Genomic DNA, 7651 nt, shown 5'->3' with positions numbered 1-7651 from the left:
TGGCCTGAAGGAAGCCAAATGCCATTTTGCAGGTTGGACTGTAGAGGGCGCCGTGAGAATAGTCTTGGAAACCAAGATCCAGCTCAAGTGGAGCTTGAGATGACTGTAGCCCTGAATATGATGCTAATAAAATGGTAATTAAGTTTTATTTTTATCTTTTTGCTTGAGACAGGGTTTCTCTATATAGCCCTGGATATCCTAGAGCTCACTGGATGTATCAAACTGGTTTTACCTCACAGAAATCTGCCAACCTCTGCCTCCTGAGTGTTGGATTAAAGGTGTGTACCACCGTGCTCTGCAGGTAATTGAACTCTAAGTTAAAGAAGCTCTTGAATAAATCACAAACAGAAATAATAATTTGAATTTTGTATAATCTTTAAAAATCCTTTTATAGCCAGGCATAGCTATCAGACCTCTGAGTTCAAGGCCAGCCTGATCAACACAGTGAGTTCCAGAACTACTCAGAGCTGCACAAAGAAATCCTATTTCCAAAACCCTAAATAAATGAATATCCTCTTATAATACTAATAAATGTTCGTGAACAGAACTCCCCATGCTGTCAGATAATAACTGTCTATTGAGCTCCAACTTCATTCTGTGGGTCCAAATTGCATCTCTATGATCATTCCTCTGGAATTAATACCCAGAACGGCATTCACTTTAGAGAATGCTGCAGGGGTGCCCTCTTGTGACAAGCTCCTTGTATACATGTGTCTGTACACAGTTTTCAGGATGTTGGGAAACCATCTGAAATCAAATCAAACATAGACTGTCCTGCATTACTAAACCATTTTGTACCAGAACTTTTAAGGAAAGGAAGGATCAAAGTCCTGGAGGGCTTGAAGCTATAACGGATGATATGAATAATTCACACTAATATGGTCCTCCCTAATTCTGCCGATGGCTCTAACATCAGAGTGAAATGGAGGCTGATCACTGCTTAAATGGGTAGCAAAGGTGCTCCTTTCCTACTCTGAATACAGACTGATTCCCAGGAAGGAGGAAGCCTTCCACCAAGGAAGTCACCTGAGCGGTGCTTCGCTATGATCCCACGCTGAAGGTCTCACTGGAGGAGGTTTCTGTGTTTCAAAGCTCAATGGGTTCCATTCTAAAGTATTATGTCAATTACACTCATGTTAAACAATTAATAACTGGGGCAAGAGAGAGGGCTTAGTGATTAAGAACACTGGCTTTCCTCACCGAAGACCTGGGGCTCGATTGCCATAGTGCATGTGATACTGAAAGATCCTGACAGAATGTAAAAGGTCACAGAAGCCCTGAAATTGGCAAGATGGATGTCACTGTTAGCAGAACTAGCTTCACTGATTTAGAAAAATAGAGGTGCACAATTCTCTGGCCACTCCTTAAACCTGTGTGTCTGCCAGTGTTTTGACCATTCCTTGAATCCATGTGTGTGCCCACTGATGAAGCCCATTGCCAGGTGTTTGTGATATTGGTTGCTGAGAAAGAGTCAGAAAATCTCCCCAGCAACCACAGCCCAGCCAATCCTGAGTTGCTACACCTGCACCAGACTCTTTCCTTGTACCCCTCCCATACCCATTTCTTGAGAATAGACATTGTTTATATCTGAAAATCCCCTACTCCCCCTCTTCTCCTTTTTCCCCTGAGGGCCTATAAAAACTGGAACTTCTTTCCCCTCGAGGTCGACTCCTCTACCCCTGTGTGGGATATGAGTCGTCCCCAGAGCTCTGGCTTTCCCCGAATTAAAGCCTCATGTGGTTTGCAACAAGCTCGGTCTATCGTGAGTTCTTGGGTGTCTGCTATTGTCCTGAGGCCTGAGCGAGGGGCTCCTCTTGGAGTCTTTCAATACAACCAACCATCCTCAACTCCAGTCCCAGGGGACCCAGTACCATCTTCTTTTTTGTTTGTTTGTTTGTTTGTTTGTTTGTTTTTGAGACAGGGTTTCTCTGTATAGCCCTCGCTGTCCTGGAACTCACTTTGTAGACCAGGCTGGCCTTGAACTCAGAAATCTGCCCGCCTCTGCCTCCCGAGTGCTGGGATTAAAGGCATGCACCACCACGCCCAGCCCCAGTGCCATCTTCTGACTTCTGCAGGCACAACACACAAATATGCATACACACAAAACAATTACACAATTAAACTAATGAAATAAACATGTCTAAAATCTTAAAATAAAGCCTCGAAGTAGTAATACATGCCTTTAATCCCAGCACTCGGAAAACAGGGGTAGGCTGATCTCTGAATTTAAGGCCATTCTGGTCTATAGAACAAGACACCCAGGACACCCAGGCTACACAGAGAAACCCAGTTTCAGAAAACAAAAAAAGAAAATTAAATAATTAATAAAAGATTTTAAAAATGTGGATTTAGGTAAAAGAAGAAAAGATATCTGGAAGAAAAAAAATTGAAACTGAATATGAACAAGAAAGATATGAAATTCTTTCTGCAGGCCCTCAGGGCTTCAGTTCTTTTCCCTCACCCAATATCAAATCAGGTTCCTCTCTACCCCCCACTGCCCCACCACCCCATCCACTTTCCCTCCCAAGTCTCTCTCTCCCTCCTCACTTGTGATTGCTTTCTTCTCTCTCCCAAGTGGGACTGAGACATCCTCGTGGACTCATATCCCACGCAGGGGTAGAGGAGTCGACCTCGAGGGGAAAGAAGTCCCAGTTTTTATAGGCCCTCAGGGGAAAAAGGAGAAGAGGGGGAGTAGGGGATTTTCAGATCTAAACAATGTCTATTCTCAAGAAATGGGTATGGGAGGGGTATTGCACTTCAGCTTGTTGAGCCTTTTGAATTCTGTGAACTGTATCTTACGTATTCTGTATGTTGGTTTTGGTTTTGGTTTTTTTTTTTTTTTTGGTTTTTGTTTTGTTTTGTTTTTTGGCTAATATCCACTTATTAGTGAGTACATACAGTACATACCATGCATGTCTGTCTGAGTCTGAGTTACCTCACACAGGATGATATTTTCTAGTTCCATCCATTTGCCTGCAAAAAGTCAGGATGTCCTCATTCTTAATAGCTAAGTAGTAGTCCATTGTGTACATGAACCATATTTTCTGTATCCATTCTTCTGTCGTGGGACATCTAGGTTGTTTTTAGCTTCTGGCTATCACAAATAAGGCTGGTATGAACATAGTGGAACACGTGCCCTGTGGCATGGTGGGGCATCTTTTGGGTTTATTCCCAAGAGTGATATAGCTGGGTCTTCAGGTAGATCTATTTCCATTTTTGTGAGGACCCTCCAGATTGATTTCCAGAGTGGTTGGTTGTACCAGTTTGCATTCCCACCAGCAATAGAGGAGTGTTCCTCTTTCTCCACATCCTCTCCAACATGTGTTGTCACCTGAGGTTTTGATCTTAGCCATTCTGACTGCTGTAAGGTAGAATGAATATCAGGGTCGTTTTGATTTGCATTTCTCTGATCACTAAGGACTTTGAACGTTTCTTTAGGTGTTTCTCAGCCATCTGAGATTCCTCAGTTGTGAATTCTCGGTTTAGTTCTCTTTTTTTTTTTTTTTGCCGGGGGTGGGGGTTCGAGACAGGGTTTCTCTGTGTAGCCCTGGCTGTCCTGGAACTCACTTTGTAGACCAGGCTAGCCTCAAACTCAGAAATTCGCCTGCCTCTGACTCCCAAGTGCTGGGATTAAAGGTGTGTGTCACCACGCCCGGCTTTCATTTTAGTGCTATACCCTGTTTTTTGATTGGGTTGTTTGATTTTTTTGGTGATTAACTTCTTGAGTTCTTTATATATTTTGGATATTAGCCCTCTGTCGGATGTGGGGTTAGTGATGGTGTTTTTTTCCCCAATCAGTAGGTTGCCAATTTGTCTTATTGACTATGTCCTTTGCCTTACAGAAGCTTTCCAGTTTCATGAGGTCCCATTTATCAATTCTTGATCTTAGAGGCTGAGCCATTGGAGTTCTGTTTAGGAAATTTCCCCCTGTGCTAATGAGTTCATACTACAACTAGTACAGTCTCAAGGTTGTCAAGCCTGGGTACCCTTAACCACCATGCCATGGGCCCTGTATGAACCTTTGACACCTAAAAGTACATTACTGTCTTTTGCCATTGTTGAGAAATGGACCAAGGATTTCATGCATGTTAGTCAAGAGAGCAGCACAATACCCCAGAGCCGCATCCCCCAGCTGCACTGATGTGTTACTGCTGATCTCAATAAAACATTCCTACAGTTTATTCTTTGGAAGCCTCACCAAAAGAGGGCACTCCATGACCATTTTAGATAAATCTAAATCTCCCGCTGTAAGACTGAGTACTGATCTTCGCGTCAACATAGTAAGGAGGCTTCTACCTTTTTTTTTTTTAACATAGCTTTTAAAAAAACTATCCCTAGCCAATTGTGACTATAATGAGCCCAAAGAAATATAAGAGAGAGAGAGAGAGAGAAAGAGAGATCCATCCATATTCTTTGGACTCCATGAGACACTGTAAATTACTAACCAAAATACATGTATTCAGACATCATTTGATCAAATTATTAGCCATCTCCTCTTCCTAGTCAAACCATGAAGAAAACAAGTATAAGTTCCTGTCCTCAAGAGGCCTATGTGCCATTAAGGGAAACAAAAAAATTCAACATCTAGAAATAAGAGAGGTGAGCGGGGACTCCTGGATTAGAACTGTGCTTTCAAGTAAAGTAGCCAAAGAAACCCACGCTGAGGAGGTTAGGGTTAGGTCAGGACATAAAGGAGGTGAAGTGAGCTAGGATGATGGGTAAAGAAAGAGCAATCCACACCAGGAATGGACACGGCAGTCACACACATTAATCATCATAAGTCAGTCTCACTTAGAGGAAGGGTCTGGGGAGGGGTACATAGGTCTCCCTGGGAAGGGGAGCTAGAATAGATATGGATGAACTAGCACGGGTGGACACAGGGACAGAATGGTCAGTGGGGAGGGGTAACAGAGATAGGATAGAGGGAGAGGATTCAGGGAGAGACAGAATTGAGGGGTATTTTAGGAATGATATGGAAACCTGATGCAGCAAAAACTCCCTAAAATGTATGAAGGTAATCCTAATGAGGTCTCCCAATAATAAGGGAGATGGTGTCCCAACTGGCCATCTCTTGTCATCCAACAAGGCTTCCAGTACTGGGGCTAGGTTGCATTCATTTGAGTTGTTGGCTAAGGGGGTCCCATAGAAATCTCCAAACAACCCAGGTTGATGCTAAGACAAAGGTATCTAAGACAAAAAACAAAAACAAAAACAAAAACAAAAACAAAACAAAAACAAAAAAACACTCTGCATTGACAGTGGGCTGTCATTGCTGAGGGCAATACCCACACAACCATTGAACATGGGGAAGTCAAACTAGGGCCTACATGGAGCCTTCACCCCTAGGTTCTAGGCTCTTTGGTATGGAAGGGAAGTCTGTAGGCTATCAAAAGAGAAAGTAAACACCAACCCAGCAATAAAACCTTTGACTTACAATCTGTTTTGCCTGTCAAATATGCTAGGGCAATAGTGGCACAGAACTTGTGGGAGTAGCCAACCAATGTCTGATTTGACTTAAAGCCCACTCGGAGCAAAGGAACCCATAGCCAATACTGCTTAGGGAACCAAGAACTGGAAACTACATAGCCAGATTCTTAGGGTAGCAGCAGATGGAAACAGATGCAGAGATCCACAGCCAGACATTAAAGGAAAAGAGAGCCCAAAAGGGAGGTCTCCATCAATTTCCCCCGTCCCAGAGCTCAGGGAACTCTAGAAGAGGAGTCAGAAAGGATGGAGGACACCAGGAGAACTGAGCAACTAAGCAAGGTGCATATGAGCTCACCAAGACTGAAGCGGCAAGCACGGGGTCTACATGGTCTGCACCAGATCCTCTGCACACATATTACGGCTTTCAGCCTAGTATTTTTATGGGACTCCTGAGTGTGAGAACAAGTGGGTCTCTGACTCTTGGGCCTGCTCTTGGGATTCTTCCTCTTGTTGGGCTGCTGTGTCTAATGATAGCTTTTGCTTTATCTTATTATATCTTATTTTGTCATATTGGGCTGTTATCTCTTAGAAACCTGTTCTTTTCTAATGAGAGAAGAAAAGAAGTGGAGGTGAGGTGAGGTGAGGTGAGGTGAGAGGTGGACAGAAACGTGGGGGAGGAGTAGAGGGAAGAAAACTATAATCAGGATATTGTGTATAAGAAAAGAATCTGTAGCTGGGCGTGGTGGCGCATGCCTTTAATGCCTGCACTCAGGAGGCAGAGGCAGGCGGATTTCTGAGTTCGAGGCCAGCCTGGTCTACAAAGTGAGTGCCAGGACAGCCAGGGCTATACAGAGAAACCCTGTCTCGAAAAACCAAAAAAAAAAAAAAAAAGAAAGAAAGAAAGAAAGAAAGAAAGAAAGAAAGAAAGAAAGAAAGAAATCTATATCCAATAAAGGGGAAAATGAAAAAATAAATAAAATAGCCCCACTTACCAGCAGGATGAAAATAATTTGAAGCATACACACACACACACACACACACACACACACACACACACACACACATATATATATACACCAAGCACTCTGTGGCATAAACTCTAAACAGAGGTGGCATAGGCAATTAACCTCAATTGTCACTTTGATGCACCCAGGAAGAGAGATGCTGAACTGAGGAATGGCCGCAATCAGACTGCCCTGTGTGCGTGCCTGTGGAGCATTTTCTCCATGCTATTGACGTAAGAGGATCTTGTTCCCTGTGAGGAGCTCATTCCTAGGCAGACAGGCCTGGGCTTCATGAGGAAAGCAGTTCAATGTAACCCTGGAAACCAGCCAGTAAGCAGCATTTCTCTGTGGTCTCTGCTTCAGTTCCAGCTTCCTGGTTTCTGTCTGCCTTAAGTTCCTGCCTTCACTGCCTTTACATGGACTGGAACTTGTAAGAAGATTAATACGTTTCCTCCCTGGACTTGCTTTTGGCCATGTTTATCACAACAACAAAAGTAAGTCAAACTAGAGCAACCTCCAGATGTGGGGAATGTAATACTCCTCTCTTCAAGAGGCTCAGCCCTTCCCACCCTGTTACCACCCTGGCACTTACACTCCTGGACCTGGTGAGACAGCCAGAGGACCTGTAAGCAAACTGGGTACAGGATATGAATCACGGACACCTTCACTCACTTCCGCAGACTCAGGGTAGAGCTGACTTCTTAGAGCTGCTCGGCTCACATTCACACTGCTTAGGGAGTTGTTAGAGCCTGAAGCTGTCAAAAAGAAGATAAGAAATTACTGGGTCCAACAAAGGGCAACAGAGTGAATATGTTCAAAAATATGTACATGTATAAAACTGCCATAATTCTGCTACATATAACTAATATGACACTAAAAAGGTTGGGTCCAGTTTGAACACTGGTAGCAAATGGTTCAGGCTAGGCATGGTGGGCCATGAGATCCACAGCAGAAAATCCAAATCTCTGAGCCCATTCATTCCCTCCTTATGACTAAGCCAGACTGAACAGGTTAATTTATTTCAACTATTAACTCCATCCTCTGAGCAAAAAGCATACACCCTACCTCTGGCATCATCAGAATATGGCAAATGTGGGCCACCTACTGTTATGTGACAAGACTTTTCCTGAGGATACACAATACACGTCTATTTACCCCAAATAGGGAGACCATGACATACTAAAGTGTAGATAACATCTAAGTTCAACTTGGTGAACCAA

This window comes from Mus caroli, unplaced genomic scaffold, assembly GCF_978045245.1.
Source record: "Mus caroli unplaced genomic scaffold, Mus_caroli_1 scaffold_11, whole genome shotgun sequence".
NCBI classification, from domain to species: domain Eukaryota; kingdom Metazoa; phylum Chordata; class Mammalia; order Rodentia; family Muridae; genus Mus; species Mus caroli.
Note: the sequence above shows the minus strand (reverse complement) of the source record.